This window comes from Haliotis rubra, unplaced genomic scaffold, assembly GCF_003918875.1.
Source record: "Haliotis rubra isolate DU_JTF1 unplaced genomic scaffold, ASM391887v1 Scf32, whole genome shotgun sequence".
In the NCBI taxonomy this organism is placed as follows: Eukaryota; Metazoa; Mollusca; class Gastropoda; order Lepetellida; family Haliotidae; genus Haliotis; species Haliotis rubra.
The window spans coordinates 3184129-3201878 of NW_025766991.1; the positions used below are offsets into that span (position 1 = coordinate 3184129).

The following is a 17750-nucleotide window of genomic DNA, read 5'->3' on the forward strand; positions in this document are numbered from 1 at the left end:
AGAATCGTTAATACACATCAGTATTTTAAACATGGAAACAAACAAAAGGTGTCAGAATAAATAATATAGGTTTTTGTGTATTTTTTAAAACATTTTCCTTGTATGGTCAAATCTATGATGTTTATAGTACATTCAAAGGCGATAGATCTAAGTCATGACTAGAGGTGGTCCGATTAATTGAAATAATCGAAGATTGGTCGCAGTGACTAAACGACAAGCAACTGGAACATTTGTTTGCGTTAAAAATATTTTTCACAAGGTTGGATTTGTCAGTTACATTTCAAGAGTACTACAAGCTCGTTCCAAGTCATGATTGAATTTATCTTGAAGACTCCAAGAAATTTATGTTCCTAACATACTAGTCATCCTTTAAAAATGTGAAATTTGCAAATGCATTTTGTGCAATTTGAAAAAACCCAAAAAAACTATATGTTTCTTTCTTTATCTTTTTGTTGTCCATTTACAATAATAATCAGGATTTTTTTTTATAAATGATGCTAACCAATTATATTCTAAGACTGATCGGTGATAATGAACCAATAATCAATTATGAGATTTTAACCAATTCCCAACACTAGTCATGACAAACTGCAACTCATGCAACACACATGACTGGTGGAGTCACATACGAAATATTCTATAATGCTTCATTCTTTCAACATATAGATAATAGACAACATAAATATTCCATGTTATGTAATGCTAGTATTTATACGATATGTTCACAGTCTGCAGGTACCATGACGTGCCTTGCATCACATTTGAACTCTAGCCTTTTGGAAAGGTTTTCAATGTCTGTATGACCAAGATGAATGGGTTTCTTGCAGGAACTCGAGACTAGCAACACGCACTAGAGAAACACAACTCCCGCCTGTCAAATATCACACCTAATATCTGTCAGGAGGTAACACAACGAGAAATACCAAGCATTTATCAGGAGTGTAATTGTTCACTACGGTCTCTCGGACTGCACGACAACTGTTGATACATGACTGAAAATTCCAATTAATCTATCGTTAGTTTCCTGTTTCACCACAATCACAAGCTTCTGATTTTAGACTAGATTTGAATGTAAAGAGAAAATCTGAATTTCTAATAGATTACAGGTTTCATAACACAAATAAACATGCTCACAATTTTCTTTTTCCTTTTCTTTCCAGAAACAATTTCTTCTATTGAATAGAGCGAGACATATTCTAGAGACGGATCAGTGTGCCCCCCCCTTCCTGACCATAGTTGTATCCAAAACCATATGGTTTGAGAATTAATTGTGATTAACAGAAAATTATCTTTATGTTACATGAATCACTGTATGAAAGTATAATACCATTTATAAAGTTGTAAAATGTAATAAATCAAACACAATTCACATTCTGGGTTCCAGACTTCGGTTTAAGAGCCACCAAAGACAAATCAGAAGAACCTATTTCCAACAAGGTCGAAAACATACTCTTATCACTAGTCTGTTAACAAAACCAGAGTACAATAAAACACATGATTTCACCGAGGAAATTCTAAATGTTCATAAATAATATATAAAAGAAACTCAGGCAATTATACTATGCTTGATTCCTTGACATTCTCATTATATACTGACGGTTAGTTGTATATAGATAGATAAATACATAGATAGATAAATAAATAAATAAAAAAAAATTATGAATAAATGAATGAATGAATGATTAAACTTTTGTTCAACACTATAATATGGAAATGGAAAATATGACCTCTACCAGATAGGATTCGCTACTGTACCTTAGTATCGATGCATGTGAGGATAAGCTGCAAATCCGTCATGAAGTATATTAGAATAACAACAGTTCTGACTAGGGAAGTCAGGATATGCCTCCATCTTGATCATCTGTCCCATACACAAAACATCATTTTTATATCCTTTCCCAGTCAAAATTTGGTGCAGTAGACTTTGTTGGGGTGGCACAGCGGGACAGGCACAGTCATACCCGGCTGTCGTGGGCCTCTGCGGGTAAGTCTGATACTGGTACTGTGCTGGAGTTGTGGAGGGCACTCTAGCGTAATAATCATCCATTTGAAGAGGTGCCTGGGTGCCCAGGGGTACGTACATGGGGTCATGGTAATACCCTGGGCTTTGCATATAACATCCATTTTGAATCAGCATTTTGTTGGCTGTAGGGAAAGCGATCCAAACAGAAGAATTTGAAATAATTTCAAATTTTAATCTGCTTTTAAAATTTTTGAATAAAAAAACTTCAATATATATTCAGATTTATAATAATCCTTGAATGCAGGAGCAGGGTCCAGTGTGAGTGGTGTGTCCGGTGACAGAGATGAGACTGGAATGTGATGAGGGAGGTAGCGAGTGTCTTTATAGCCCTGTCCTGATCCAACAAGGAACTGTGCAGTCTGTCTGTCACTGTGGGAAGTAAGGAGGCCTCAATCAGCCGAGTCCGAAGTAGGGCATCGTGTCAATGCCAAACAGCCGACAAAATCCTACAATTTGCTCAGCACACACTGAGCAGTGAGCATACTAGAGAACACACAGAGTTAGAACGCGTCTATTTACTAACATGCTTCGCAGGTGAGCTGTCAAACGTGACCTTGGGACCGTTCACTATTTTTACACAGCTAATAACAGACAAGTAGCTGATCCCACGGGGGTCAGGGCTAGATGGTTACGCCTTCTCAATCGAAGGTCAACAGGTGACCGAGCTCCCACTGTATGTAGTCGCCAAGAACATCTGTGACAATGGACCGTGATGCAGCACTAATTATCTTTGATGTAAGGTGACGATCTGTCACCCCTGAATAGAATGGCTATCGATTCACGTCCATCCTCCGTTGCCGAGAGAATGCTGCGGGGTAATGGCCCATACCGCTAGCAGTGTGGAGTCAACTTGGTTAATTTATGCACATGTTATTATTTGTCCCATACTGAGTTAAGCTAACTTGTCTGCGTGGGACTGATATGCCGTATGTCACAGTGTATTGATCACCAACTGTAATTAGCTGTTTGTCTGATCACGACACAAATAAAGCATGTATTGATTCACTGAACAAATAACTTGTTTATCTGCCGACAAGGTCGAGATGTATTAGCTGGGAATTATAAGATGTGCATAATCCTGCATATGTAATATAGGTCTCATATCTTCCATATGACATAGTGGCTAACAAAACTGCTTAACAATTTCACAGCATCATGACGACTTCTGCTGTACTAACTTGGTTACCTGGACTCTGAGACATTGACAGATTATGAAGACAGATTTCAATGGATTTGAGTTTCTAATTTCTTTATTGACATACATAAGCCTTCACAGATACAAAAAATAATTCAAAATCGTCACTAAAAAATAATACGTTCATCATTAACAGAGTGACTTTTATTGTAACTACAAACACTAAAGAATATGTTAATAAACTCCTTGTGAGCTGCAATGTGTAGTTAGTCTCAGTCAAGAAAGGAATTTAAGGTATATTTTCCGAGATATGTATTTCATACTTTACAGCTGCATGCTTAAAACACTGAATATCCTTCATTGAAAATTAAAACAATTATCATCTATTTTTACATCAATAGCTGACTGATCATAACTGAATAAGAAATATTATTTATTTTATAATGAACCGCTATGTTTTTAAGGGCATCAAATTTGTAATTGATATCTAGAGAAAGTATTATCTTAATTCAATCTAGGATTATGTTTCTCAACTTGGAAATACAGTTGGACAATAGATAATTTATCATTTGGAGATCAATGGCAGTTTCCCATGCCAACTGTTTTTAATGCTTTAATGTCAGGTGTTATTCTGACGGTATCATGTATCTCCCGCCAAGGCCATGGCTTCAGATTTATCAAACAGCATTTATAATGGTAGTGCAAGGCATGACGAAACAAGGGTGGCTGCACTACCAGTATGATTTCCTACAGGTTTCTATGAGCTTTGTGAGCTAGTGTTCCACAGGTACAACGGTTAAATCTAGAATGACAAAGTATTCATATTTATTTTATATTTATTCATATCCAGACTAAAAAACCTATTTCAAGATTTCCCCATTACAATGTGTTGCAGGCCTAGAATGAAAAAGTATTCATATTTTTTATATATTCATTTATATCCAGACTGAAAAACCTACTTTAAGATTACACTTTAACAATGTGTAGCTGACAAGTTTGGTGAATGAAATGTACATATAAATTTTAAAAATGGAGAAGAATCAGATATCACATTACTGAATCAATATACTATAGGAATGAACATGATTGTTAAAAGATGAGCAAACATTGTTTTTGTGGCAATGTCGAATAACAATCGACAGAGTGTGGAGTTTATAGTTGGTTGGTTTGTTGTTTAATGCCGCACTCAGCAATATTCAAGCTATATGGCGGCGGTCTGTAAATAATCGAGTCTGGACCAGACAATCCAGTGATCAACAGCATGAGCATCGATCTGCGCAATTGGGATACAAGGACATATGTCAACCAAGTCAGCGAGCCTGACCACCCAACCCTGTTAGTCGCCTTTTATGTCAAGCGTGGGTTGCTGAAGACCAAGTCCAACCCGGATCTTCATGGGTAGTGCAGTTTATAACAGTATACACTTGTGAGGAAATAGGAAAAATTTGTTTCATGTAATGAAGAGGAAACTTGTGTGAGAGTCTCCTTTTTGGTGAATAACAGTATTTAGAATTTTAAGTTCAACACTTCAGCTGTTAAATATGAATCAGTTATTTTGAGAGTGTTGATCCCAAGAAGAATAATTGTAATACTACAACCACTATTGAAGCAAAGTCGAATGTTAGTTGAAGATGGATCACACGCGTTCATGGTGGAGCCTCCAGTTGTCTGTATATTGAACATAAGACCCCCAATAGTTATCAACTACTGTTCAGCTTCAAATAATTTGACTGTCCTGCAATAGGAACAATTTTTTATGAATAGACAACTCCTTTATTGCAATGGCTCTTGTCTATCCATAAATAAATGTTCATGTTCATCATACCGGCTTCTAAATGCCACTCAAAGAAGATGTCCTGCAATAGATAGCCACATATCATAACTGATTATGATCATTGGTAGTTGTACAGAAAACAGCATCTTTTCAGAAAAGACACACAATGATGTACGCGTTCTATTTGAGGATGTAATTTTCAGTGAACACGATCGCATAGAAACTCTATTCGACTCATAAACAAAATAAATAACGACCCTCCAGCATTTGTGCAGATCAGGTGGAGTTAGTTAAGCGGACTTTGTTTAAAGTTGGATATGGGTTGGACCACGGGTTAGGCGTCTGACTGTGCTGGCGATTAGGTGCCTGACTCTGAGGGTGTGGGTTCGAAACCCGGATGGGACTCAACCCAACAAAACTACTAGAATCTGTACTTTACTAAGTGCAATCCCAAATTAAATAACATATGTTACATTTGACCAATTTCCAAAAGGCATTGTATTGTATTCATACAACCACATACATATAAAATTTGTAGTTATTCGTTTGTCAATTATTTAAAAAAATAATTTTAATAGAATCACTTACACATAAATATAATATTACAACCAGTAAATAAAAATGTAGTAATGGTATAACCACAAACAAAAACACAAAAATATTTGAATCATTAATTCGACAGAAAGGTGTTCCACCATAGTGTCAAAATAATATTATGTTTAAGCATGAGTAAACTGATGCTTTTATGAAAATCTCCTCACATGGAATGTGCCAAGAAAACAATGTTTCTCAGCATATGTCCACCTCCAGAATGGACAGACCCTGCTGGGGAGCTTGTAGACAGGATATTCTGAATGGCGTAATTGATATAGTAATGTACATTCCATGGCGGGTAATAGCGGGCTTTGGACTAATTATCATAACATATAAGCCTGTGTCAACTGGTCAATAGATCTTTACTGCGGTAAATGTCACAACGTTACTGTCCACCTACACAAACTGGTTGTTTCAAGACTAGAACGAAAATAGCTCTAGGCTCTTGTGACATAACGCTATGGAAGTCAATGTGTTTTAACATGGCAGTTTCTAATCTACCTGTATTTCTCTGAGAAATGTCTGACTCCTGAAATGAATCAAATGATTCTATATCAAGGAATTTTTAATGCTTTACAATTTACACTGTAAGTTTCTTTACTTGCAAGACTAATGATGCTCCTACCTTATCAAAAGTAAAATATTTTTCTAAAACTCAGATTTATTTAAATGTCACTCTATAATTGGAAAATGAAAAGAAAGAGCATGCGATTAAGGTTTTAGCTTTCAGCAATATATCATGGCAAAGAATGCCAGAAGCATGCTACACACATTATGGCTATGTTGAGCATGAAATATGGGCCTTTGACATGAGTGAATATTTGGACAGCTACCACACTGCTCCTAAAATGAGTGGATCAGAAATATTATGGGTGAGTGAGGTAGGTAGGTTAGTTTAACGCTGCTTTTAGCAACATTCCAGCAACATCACTGCAGGGGACACCAGAAATGGGCTTCATACATTTTACCCATGTGGGGAATCGAACCCGGGTCTTCGGTGTGACAAGCAAATGCTTTAATCAATGGGCTACCCCACTGAAACATCAAAGACCCTATCGGATTTAGAATCACCATAGAGACAAAAACAGGAGACACAAGACACCCCTATCAGACCCCATTCTGACAAAGAATCTTTAGAGACAGAAACATTAGCTACAAGAGACCCCATTCTGACTCCCACAAGAGACCCCATTCTGACCAGGAATCCTCAGAGATAGAAACAGGAGACCCCATCTGACTCCAAGAGACCCCATTCTGACAAAGAATCCCAGAGACAGAAACAGGAGACCCCTATGGGACCCCACAGGAGACCCAACTCTGACCAAGAATCCACAGACAGAAACGAAGCACAAGAGACCCCTATCAGGCTCCCACAAGAGACCCCATTCTGACCATGAAACCCTAGAGAGAGACATGAGACCCTACTCTGACCAAGAATCTCCAGAGACAGAAACAGGAGCCACAAGAGACACCTATCGGACCCACACTAGAGACTCCTATCGGACCCACACTAGAGACCTGTACCGGACCCACACTAGAGCCCCCGTTCCGGTCCACACTAGAGACCCCTATCCAGCCCACACTAGAGACCTGTACCGGACCCACGCTAGAGACCCCTATCCGGCCCACAATTGAGACCTGTACCGGACCCACACTAGAGACCCCTATCCGACCCTCACTAGAGACCTGTACCGGACCCACACTAGAGACCTGTACCGGACCCACACTAGAGACCTGTACCGGACCCACACTAGAGACCCCTATCCGACCCTCACTAGAGACCTGTACCGGACCCTCACTAGAGACCTGTACTATCCGGACCCTCACTAGAGACCTGTACCGGACCCACACTAGAGACCCTATCCGACCCTCACTAGAGACCTGTACCGGACCCACACTAGAGACCCCTATCCGACCCTCACTAGAGACCTGTACCGGACCCACACTAGAGACCTGTACGGACCCACACTAGAGAGGACCCACACTAGAGACCTGTACCGGACCCACACTAGAGACCTGTACCGGACCCACACTAGAGACCTGTACCGGACCCACACTAGAGACCTGTACCGGACCCACACTAGAGACCTGTACCGGACCCACACTAGAGACTACTATCCGGCCCACACTAGAGACCTGTACCGGACCCACACTAGAGACCTAGAGACCCACCTGTACTGGACCCACACTAGAGACCTGGACCCACACTAGAGACCTGTACGGACCCACACTAGAGACCTGTACTAGAGACCCACACTAGAGACCTGTACCGGACCCACACTAGAGACCTGTACCGGACCCACACTAGAGACCTGTACCGGACCCACACTAAAGACTGTACCGGACCCACACTAGAGACCTGTACCGGACCCACACTAGAGACTACTATCCGGCCCACACTAGAGACCTGTACCGGACCCACACTAGAGACCCCTATCAGTCTGATGATCACCTTTGGGAGAAAACATGAGATACTAAGGACCAAATCTAACCTAGAATACTCGAAGACATATATACATGAGATACTACAACCCTACTTGGCTGTTTTAACAGTATATTTCACCATCATGAAAGAAACGCATGTGAGAATCCAGCAGCATTCCGTTCAGTTTACCAGCAACAAGACTGTCACTGACCAGGTTAAACCAGTGTAGCATGACATAGAACAGTGTCACAGTCCAGTGATCTGAACCAGCCAATCAGATCAAGTACACAGGCTGTTTATTGTCAAGGTTTCAAGCAGTGGGTCAGTGTTGCATGACACAGAAATGTGTCACGGCCCAGTGATCTAAACCAGCCCATCAGTTCAGGTGCTCTGGCTGTTCATCGCTCTGAATATTCATACTTACAACCAGATTTTTCACATCAAAACTTTTAATTCTCATGACATAATTGCATGACCCTGGTGTGTAGTAAGTGAGATTTGATATCTTCTCATATATTCTGCCAGTTTGGGCTAAAGAAGACACAGAGACAAGTTAAATGAGATGACATGGATTTGTCAGGATCTAATAATATAAAAGCATAAACAATGTTCATTTTAATGGTTGTATCCTTACTTTCTTTGTTATTATAGCATGTTAAATTAAATATATCCAAAATTTGAAATTTCTTAAGGTTCTGTTCTATATGGATTACAGAGTGTGAGCGAGAGAAAGGGTTTGATTTAACACCACCTTGAACGGCATCTGATTTCTATCACAAATCATGCTGGTTTTAGATATATACCAACTAAGGTGAGTGACAGATACAATCCAGGTAACCTGTGATTATATGGAACAAGTTTTTATGGATAACAACTTCTTTATTTGCAGTGAGTCGATTGACGTTTTGATACAGATTCTTGTACCGTTGTCAAGCAAGCACACTTGCTTGACAGAATTGTACAAGAATCTGTATCACAAACATCGAAAATGGCATGTCTAAAAGTTAATTATCCAATAAAAAGTTTGTTCCATATTGTAGTCATCATCTCAACTTCTAAAATGCCACTCAAACAAGTTAACCTGTGATTAATAGTGGTAATCACTGGTTTCTGGTGCCCATGTAGATCCGGGTTAGAATTGGTCTTCAGCAACCCATGCTTGTTGCAAGGGGTGACTAATTGAAAAATTGAAAAATGTTACCTAAAATTTCAGTGGGTTGGGCACAACATTATACAGTCCTACGACTCACCAAACTCACACTTGGAATTCCCCCAAAGTTGACTGCAAAAGCTGAATCAAATTCTGACAAGAATCTAAAACACAATTGTTAAGACAGAAAAATAGTTAAAATACCTTAATCTCAATCACAGAAGAATTACAATACATTGACACAGATCCAGACCTAACCTTGACCCTGAAAATTGGTGACCTTGGTTGAGGAACGAGGAGTTGGCGAAGGTATGGGGAGTTGGCCTTCCTTCTGTTTACAGTTGACAATGGTTTAAGTTAGGGCAAGCCCTGTATTGATCCATCAAAGACGCATGTAGGCCATCACTATTTTGGTCGAGAGCTTCTCAATGTGTAATTGTAACATGTACTTGCCGGAAGACAATTACGTAATGCCCCAGTGGGTAAGACCTTGAATCCTGTCTTGTCACCATATTAAGAGGCAATCGTAGCCGATGGGCTGGATTCATATGGCTACAAAGACCCCTGTCGCCAGCACAAAATCAGCTCAGTCTTTCTTAACAAGTCTATTGATTGTATTGAAACATCCCTCATATCTTATATCTGATTGATTGTTAAAATATGATTTTATACACTAGGATCAAACGAAAAACCAAGAAACCAAATTAAATGCTGATGTTCAAAACAAAAACCAAGAAACATACTAAATGCTACTATTCAAATAAAAAAAAGAAGAAACATATTAAATGCTACAATTCAATAAAAAACAAGAAACCATATTTATCCTCTCAATGCTACTGTTGAACCCATTTGACAGGAGAGCAGCATAATGATATCCCCAAATAAAACTTGCAATAATTATTCAACAAGTCGGATTTATCATTTGATTTATGTTTGGAATGCATTAATTTTCAGCTTTCTAAATACATAAACATTAGTTTATGTGCCTTAAAACAAACGCCCACGAATTAAAAATGTGTTCGCCAAAATTCTCGGCACACAGCCGCAAATCATATCTATCGAGTTTATAATGATTTTGTTGGATAAACGTTCCGACACTGACATTGTTGACAGCCATAGGTGACGCGTAAGGGCATGGCAAAACTCGCGGGTTTTTTAGGTGATAAGACACGAAGGATGTTTGAAAATACGCGTTCATGAGCAGAATCTGACCTCAACAACATTCAAAGAAAATGACCCAAAACCTAATTAATGCAGGTCATGAAACATTATCACAATTTCTAAGATGCCTAGCGGTTAGAACAATCGAAAAAAACAAAACATTATCAGACAATAAAGGTATAGTTTTTTGATGACGTAACAATTGAATGACGTTATCCCGTCACTGCGCCATTCTAGTGTGACCCCTCGTAATCGAACCATTTTACATTACGTCACAATGTAAGCGACGTCACGATGCATGTCAGTTGTCATCGCCTCGTACTGCCTCCTACAGTAAACTACACCGTTGCATCCAGTTTTATGGTTTGCTGTTGCTTCACGCAGCTAACATCACTGGTGGAAACATTACGTTTATGTTTTACGATGGTTAAAATGTGTCATTTCGACTCACAAGTTTTCAGCGACACGGTAACGTTTGCAATGTTTACATTCCCACAATGCAATTGTGGAATGTCACTTGACTACTCAACTTCCTCTGGATGTACTGATCTAAACTTACGCTGGTAGTAGAAATGCAACGTTCATATTGCCCCATATGGTTTATGTTAATGACAGATGTAATTAAAATAATTCAGAGAAGATATTTAATCCGAACGTAAACCGTCATCAAACTGTTATCATTTGTTTTTCTGGTAGCGTTCGTCTTAACGTAAGGGGCAGACACATCAATAGAACAGCCGCCAGTTAGCCCTGTCGAGGATTCTTAATTTAGGTCACCCGACACCGTCGTTTGTTTTCTGCCTTAAATTAATCGTAATTATCTTTAGAAAGTATTAAATTTGGCATCTTAGAAAAATACACTTCGCCCTACCACCATGTATAGTGTAATAAAACACACTTTTAGCCCTGAACTATTATAGCGTTAAAGCACTTTCGGATGCAAGCGTCCTCGTGCTTTAACTATAATAGTTCAGGGCAAAAGTGTGTTTTATTACACTATACATGGTGGTAGAGCGAAGTGTATTTCTTAAATTTGTAATTGTACCCACCCTTGATGAAACCGGAAGCACGTACGGCACGGCACTCGTGGAGGTAAAATAGGCACGAGTTGGAAAGCGACCACTGATACATTTTCTAAATGCTACTGTTCAGACCCAAAAACCAAGAAATCCAAAACCAAAAAAACATATTAAATGCTACTGTTAAAACCCCCAAACAAGTAACCATATTAAATGCTATCATTAAAAAATAAAAAAACCAAAAACAAAGACAAAATATCATATGCTACTGTTCAAATAAAAACAAAGAAACCTTATTACCTTTCCAGACTCCAGCAAAAACAAACTACATGAATACTGTAAACAATTTACATATATTCCTATAACATTAAGTTTAAAAATATGGTAGGTAAGTAGGCGTTTCTTTTTACAAGAAGTAGAAATTTGATATACCAGTACATGAGAGGTTTATAGTATCGCATCATACTTTAAACCCTTTGGGATGAAATATACATGAAGGTGCTGATTTCAAGATATCTAAATTACTATTTTTGTTGTAAAAATAAGCCGATAACACAATGCTGGATCAACTCCATCAGAGTAGATGAATGAGTCACTTATTTATTCATATCTGGCCATCTCTATAGAACTTTGTATGATAAATGTCAAGGTTGCCTTAAGTATTTGTCTTGTAAAATAAGCCAGAAATAGCACACAGCTGTACATTAGCTATATAGACATTTTCCAGAGGTACAGATAAGCTGGGTATCTGCGTAAATTACGCAAACATTTACCGTATATTACCGTCTATAAACCGTATTTTGAGGACCCAAAAAATATGTCTGTAGAAGGGGGTTGGCTTATCTATGAGATACAATTTCACGGAAATATTTTTTAGCTCGCCAGTGCCCTGCCAGGACGATGTTACGGGTTACCGGTACATCTGCCAGGATGTATGCCACGATTACAGCGTTTATGTTGTGAATGATGAATAAATTACATATTAACCTGTACGTTTCCATTATTTCAACATATTATTACATATTAGTCATTATGACATTCATCGTACAATCAGCTGGGCACACGTTTCCCGGCGATCAAGTTCAAACATGCACAATAATATAGCAGGATGAATTCTGGCGCAGTCATCAGTAAAATATAATACAGATTACTATTATTTAACCCACAGAAATATATCTTACCATTGTGTAATTTTAATTACAGTTTTTTGCACTATAAATTAAGTAAGAATAAGATTACCGTGTGTATTTGAGCCGGAAATGGCAATAATCTGTGCACACGTTTCCCGGCGAGCAAGTTCAAACATGCACAATAATATAACGGGATGAAATCTGACGCAGTCATCAGTAAAATATAATACAGAGTACTATTATTTAACCCAAAGAAATATATCCTAGCATTGTGTAATTCTAATTACAGTTTTTGCACTATAAATGTAAAATATATAATCAACACTAAGGTTATACGGACCCTCATGAACGTGGTAAGTTGTACGCACATGGAATGGGGTAAAATAAGCAAGCCAATTAAATTCACACATTTTTACCGATGTTACTGTAAACTAGCAGTCCATGGAAAACAAGGCGGTAATAAGCAAGCCAGTTTGTTGACATGTTATCCAGTGTTCACGAATGGTGTTTCAAAGTCACAGGACATTGGGTCCTGTAAGTTTCAGATGTCTGTCTGACCCATTGAAAATGCACAGGACCCATGGAATAAAATTAAACACACATTTCAGATTTAATATTTCTTATACATGTAACTGGTATTGAAATTATTAACAAACATAAGATTTATAAACAGCAAACAAGTGTCACATGTCACATAAAACAACTTCAGTCAAAGTCATTGTGAAATATACAGTCAGGCACTGGGGCCGGCGGGTTGTAGACTTCTGTCTGACCGTTGGCGAATCTGCTGGATTTGTCAGAGGGTCAGACGCTATTCGTGAACACTGGTTATCGTCTAACTACAATATGTATGATATTTAGCGAAACAAAATATTTTATCCATTTTCTGTCAACTACACTTCATTTCGATGTGTGAGTAGACGCAATATGATTGTGAATTTTTTTAATAATGTGGACCAAAGTTATAATTATGTCAAATCTTAGCTTGCGTACCGGTGGATAGATAAAAATAACTGAGGTATATTGAGAGGTTCTATTTCAGCACATGAACTTGGAAACTTCCCCCGCAGTGAAGAAATATTTTAATTAAAATAAAATACAATAAAAACGTGCAGATTTTTTATCACTCATTACTGACTAGCTGCTGAAACTATATGCGGTAGGGATATTTATGTATCAGTACAGTAGACTATACACCTTCCTTGTCACTCTTTGTTTTTGTGTGTGTGTGTGTGTGTGTGTGTGTGTGTGTGTGAGAGATGGTGTTGCAGCATGGGCTGCATTGGGTATATTTATTTCAGGGTCTGAATGACACACAAGACATCACACAATGAGATGGGATGTGTCCATTTAAGTATGTTGTCGATTCAAATTTACACTGATTAAACCCTTGAAAAAATATGTTACATAGTGAAATATAATTGTGTAGCAATATTCCAGCAATATCATATTCAGGGGACATCAGAAATGGACTTCACACATTGTACTCATATTGGGAATCGAACCTTGGCCTATAGCATGACGAGCAAACCATTAACTACTGGGCTACCCCACTGCTCCCATAATGTAATGACCTCATCCTGTACACACAAAACATATGGAGAGTTCATTAATGCCAGCACTTGGAAACGTTTCTGCCCGATTACTTCATGCATAAACCTTTCATGTTAAAAGTAAGTTTGATAGCGGTTTTATGAAGTATCAATGTTAGCAGAACAAAAGAATTCATTCCCAACAAACAATTCATGTGCTCAAATGGGTGAAAAGAGAAACCAGAGATGATAATTTGAAGAACATTAAACAAATTAAACATGACAGTCCTCTACTTTTTAACTTTTTCATAAATAGGAAAAGATATTGGCATTAATATTTCTCAAATAAAACCTGTTTATAGAGCTGAATAAAATCCTTCCTCCTTTCTATTTGTTATAAAATCGTGCTGAGAGTTCTCACTTTGGAATTCAGCAATTCAGAATGATGTATTTTCCTCACAACTATCTTTGCATACATATACTTCATCAAGCAAAGATGTTCTTTACCTTGGTGATAAAACCAAGGAGGAAATTCCATCAAAACAGAGGTGGTTGCAGAAACTGAGCAAATTAACCTTTGCTATAATAACAAATTTTAGTGAGAATTTTACAACCTTGACAATAGGCCAAAGACCTTCTAAATCTGGGGCAGGTTTGCCTTGGTGGCAGGAAGTGTTGACAAATAAAACAAGTTGTTGTTTGTCATGTGATCCGACAGTCTCGTTGCTTCTTTAACCACAGACCTCAAGGTATAGCTTCAAGGTTTCTATTTTAGAGAGAAAAAACAAAGATGTCTTCCTTGTCAAGTTTTGAACAAAGATTGACTCACTGTTGCAAATCTTTTAATTCCAATTCAAGGCAAAAAGTTTGTATTTCTAAGGAAATGTTCACCATTACCATGACAGTATAAAACATTTTTTTTTTCAGATTTGACAATTGCATCTATGACTGATATGTATTTAGAGGTCATATAACAAAAAGGACAGATGTAACGAAAAAGTAATAGATTCATTTTAATAAAAGCATAAAACCAGTGTATTGATTTTTTCGAAACATGATTGTAATCATAGAAATTATACAAGGACAGATATTAAATATTTTTAAATGTATTTGAAGACTATTGAGTCTTTATATCACATCAAAGCTTTTATTTGCTAAAATCAATATAAATGTATTTGTAACAAAACAGAATTCAATAGATGCCTCAACAGCTGGTGTTCAAACCCTTGAATTGGAGGTATTTGATGTTTTCATTAAAAATGAGAACAAAATGCCATGAGGAAAAATTAATAAATTGATGAGGGATGTTTTTTCATTGGATCAATCCTCCATTTTAATCTATTTAATAAATTGCACAAAATAAAGGTTTTACAAACAAAACTAAAACAAATACTGACAACAATGCCTCCTATCTAGTGGTACAACAACCACTTCATGACAACCATTGTATAACATAATGTTTCCTATTTAGTGCCACAACCACCACTTCATGACAACCATTGTATAACATAATGTCTCCTATCTAGTGGTACAACAACCACTTCATGACAACCATTGTATAACTACAACAACCACTTCATGACAACCATTGTATAACATAATGTTTCCTATTTAGTGGTACAACAACCACTTCATGACAACCATTGTATAACATAATGTCTCCTATCTAGTGGTACAACAACCACTTCATGACAACCATTGTATAACATAATGTCTCCTATCTAGTGCTACAACAACCACTTCATGACAACCATTGTATAATTTAGTGCCACAACCACCATAATAATTCTCCTATCTAGTGGTACAACAACCACTTCATGACAACCATTGTATAACATAATGTTTCCTATTTATACAACAACCACTTCATGACAACCATTGTATAACATAATGTTTCCTATTTAGTGCCACAACCACCACTTCATGACAACCATTGTATAACATAATGTCTCCTATCTAGTGGTACAACAACCACTTCATGACAACCATTGTATAACTACAACAACCACTTCATGACAACCATTGTATAACTACAACAACCACTTCATGACAACCATTGTATAACATAATGTTTCCTATCTATTGGTACAACAACCACTTCATGACAACCATTGTATAACATAATGTCTCCTATCTAGTGGTACAACAACCACTTCATGACAACCATTGTATAACATAATGCCTCCTATCTAGTGCTACAACAACCACTTCATGACAACCATCGTATAACATAATGTCTCCTATCTAGTGCTACAACAACCACTTCATGACAACCATTGTATAACATAATGTTTCCTATCTATTGGTACAACAAACACTTCATGACAACCATTGTATAACATAATGTCTCCTATCTAGTGCTACAACAACCACTTCATGACAACCATTGTATAACATAATGTTTCCTATCTATTGGTACAACAAACACTTCATGACAACCATTGTATAACATAATGTCTCCTATCTAGTGCTACAACAACCACTTCATGACAACCATTGTATAACATAATGTCTCCTATCTAGTGCTACAACAACCACTTCATGACAACCATTGTATAACATAATGTTTCCTATCTAGTGCTACAACAACCACTTCATGACAACCATTGTATAACATAATGTTTCCTATCTATTGGTACAACAACCACTTCATGACAACCATTGTATAACATAATGTTTCCTATCTAGTGGTACAACAACCACTTCATGACAACCATTGTATAACATAATGCCTCCTATCTAGTGGTACATACTATAATGCCTCCTATCTAGTGCTACAACAAACACTTCATGACAACCATTGTATAACTACAACAAACACTTCATGACAACCATTGTATAACATAATGTTTCCTATCTAGTGCTACAACAACCACTTCATGACAACCATTGTATAACATAATGTCTCCTATCTAGTGCTACAACCACCACTTCATGACAACCATTGTATAACATAATGTCTCCTATCTAGTGCTACAACCACCACTTCATGACAACCATTGTATAACATAATGTTTCCTATCTATTGGTACAACAAACACTTCATGACAACCATCGTATAACATAATGTCTCCTATCTAGTGCTACAACCACCACTTCATGACAACCATTGTATAACATAATGTTTCCTATCTATTGGTACAACAAACACTTCATGACAACCATTGTATAACATAATGTTTCCTATTTAGTGGTACAACAAACACTTCATGACAACCATTGTATAACATAATGTCTCCTATCTAGTGCTACAACAACCACTTCATGACAACCATTGTATAACATAATGTTTCCTATCTAGTGGTACAACAACCACTTCATGACAACCATTGTATAACATAATGCCTCCTATCTAGTGCTACAACCACCACTTCATGACAACCATCGTATAACATAATGTCTCCTATCTAGTGCTACAACAACCACTTCATGACAACCATTGTATAACATAATGTCTCCTATCTAGTGCTACAACCACCACTTCATGACAACCATCGTATAACATAATGTCTCCTATCTAGTGCCACAACAACCACTTCATGACAACCATTGTATAACATAATGTTTCCTATCTATTGGTACAACAAACACTTCATGACAACCATTGTATAACATAATGTCTCCTATCTAGTGCTACAACCACCACTTCATGACAACCATTGTATAACATAATGTCTCCTATCTAGTGCCACAATGACCACTTCATGACAACCATTGTATAACATAATGTTTCCTATCTATTGGTACAACAAACACTTCATGACAACCATCGTATAACATAATGTCTCCTATCTAGTGCTACAACCA

General features: G+C 37.4%; 1 protein-coding gene across 3 annotated transcripts in view; it reads right to left on the bottom strand.

Annotated features, from left to right (window-relative positions):
* The window catches only part of LOC124283719 (DNA polymerase epsilon subunit 2-like), a 71644-nt gene that overhangs the window by 19486 nt on the left and 34408 nt on the right, over nt 1–17750 (bottom strand). Inside the window, exon 1 of one of the 3 annotated variants that reach the window (XR_006900387.1) lies at nt 1756–3020. The exons of the other annotated variants lie outside the window; for them this stretch is intronic. The gene's annotated coding sequence lies outside the window, so the exon portion shown is untranslated. Of the gene's footprint in view, nt 1–1755; nt 3021–17750 lie in introns of those variants that run through there. 3 annotated transcript variants of the gene reach the window in all.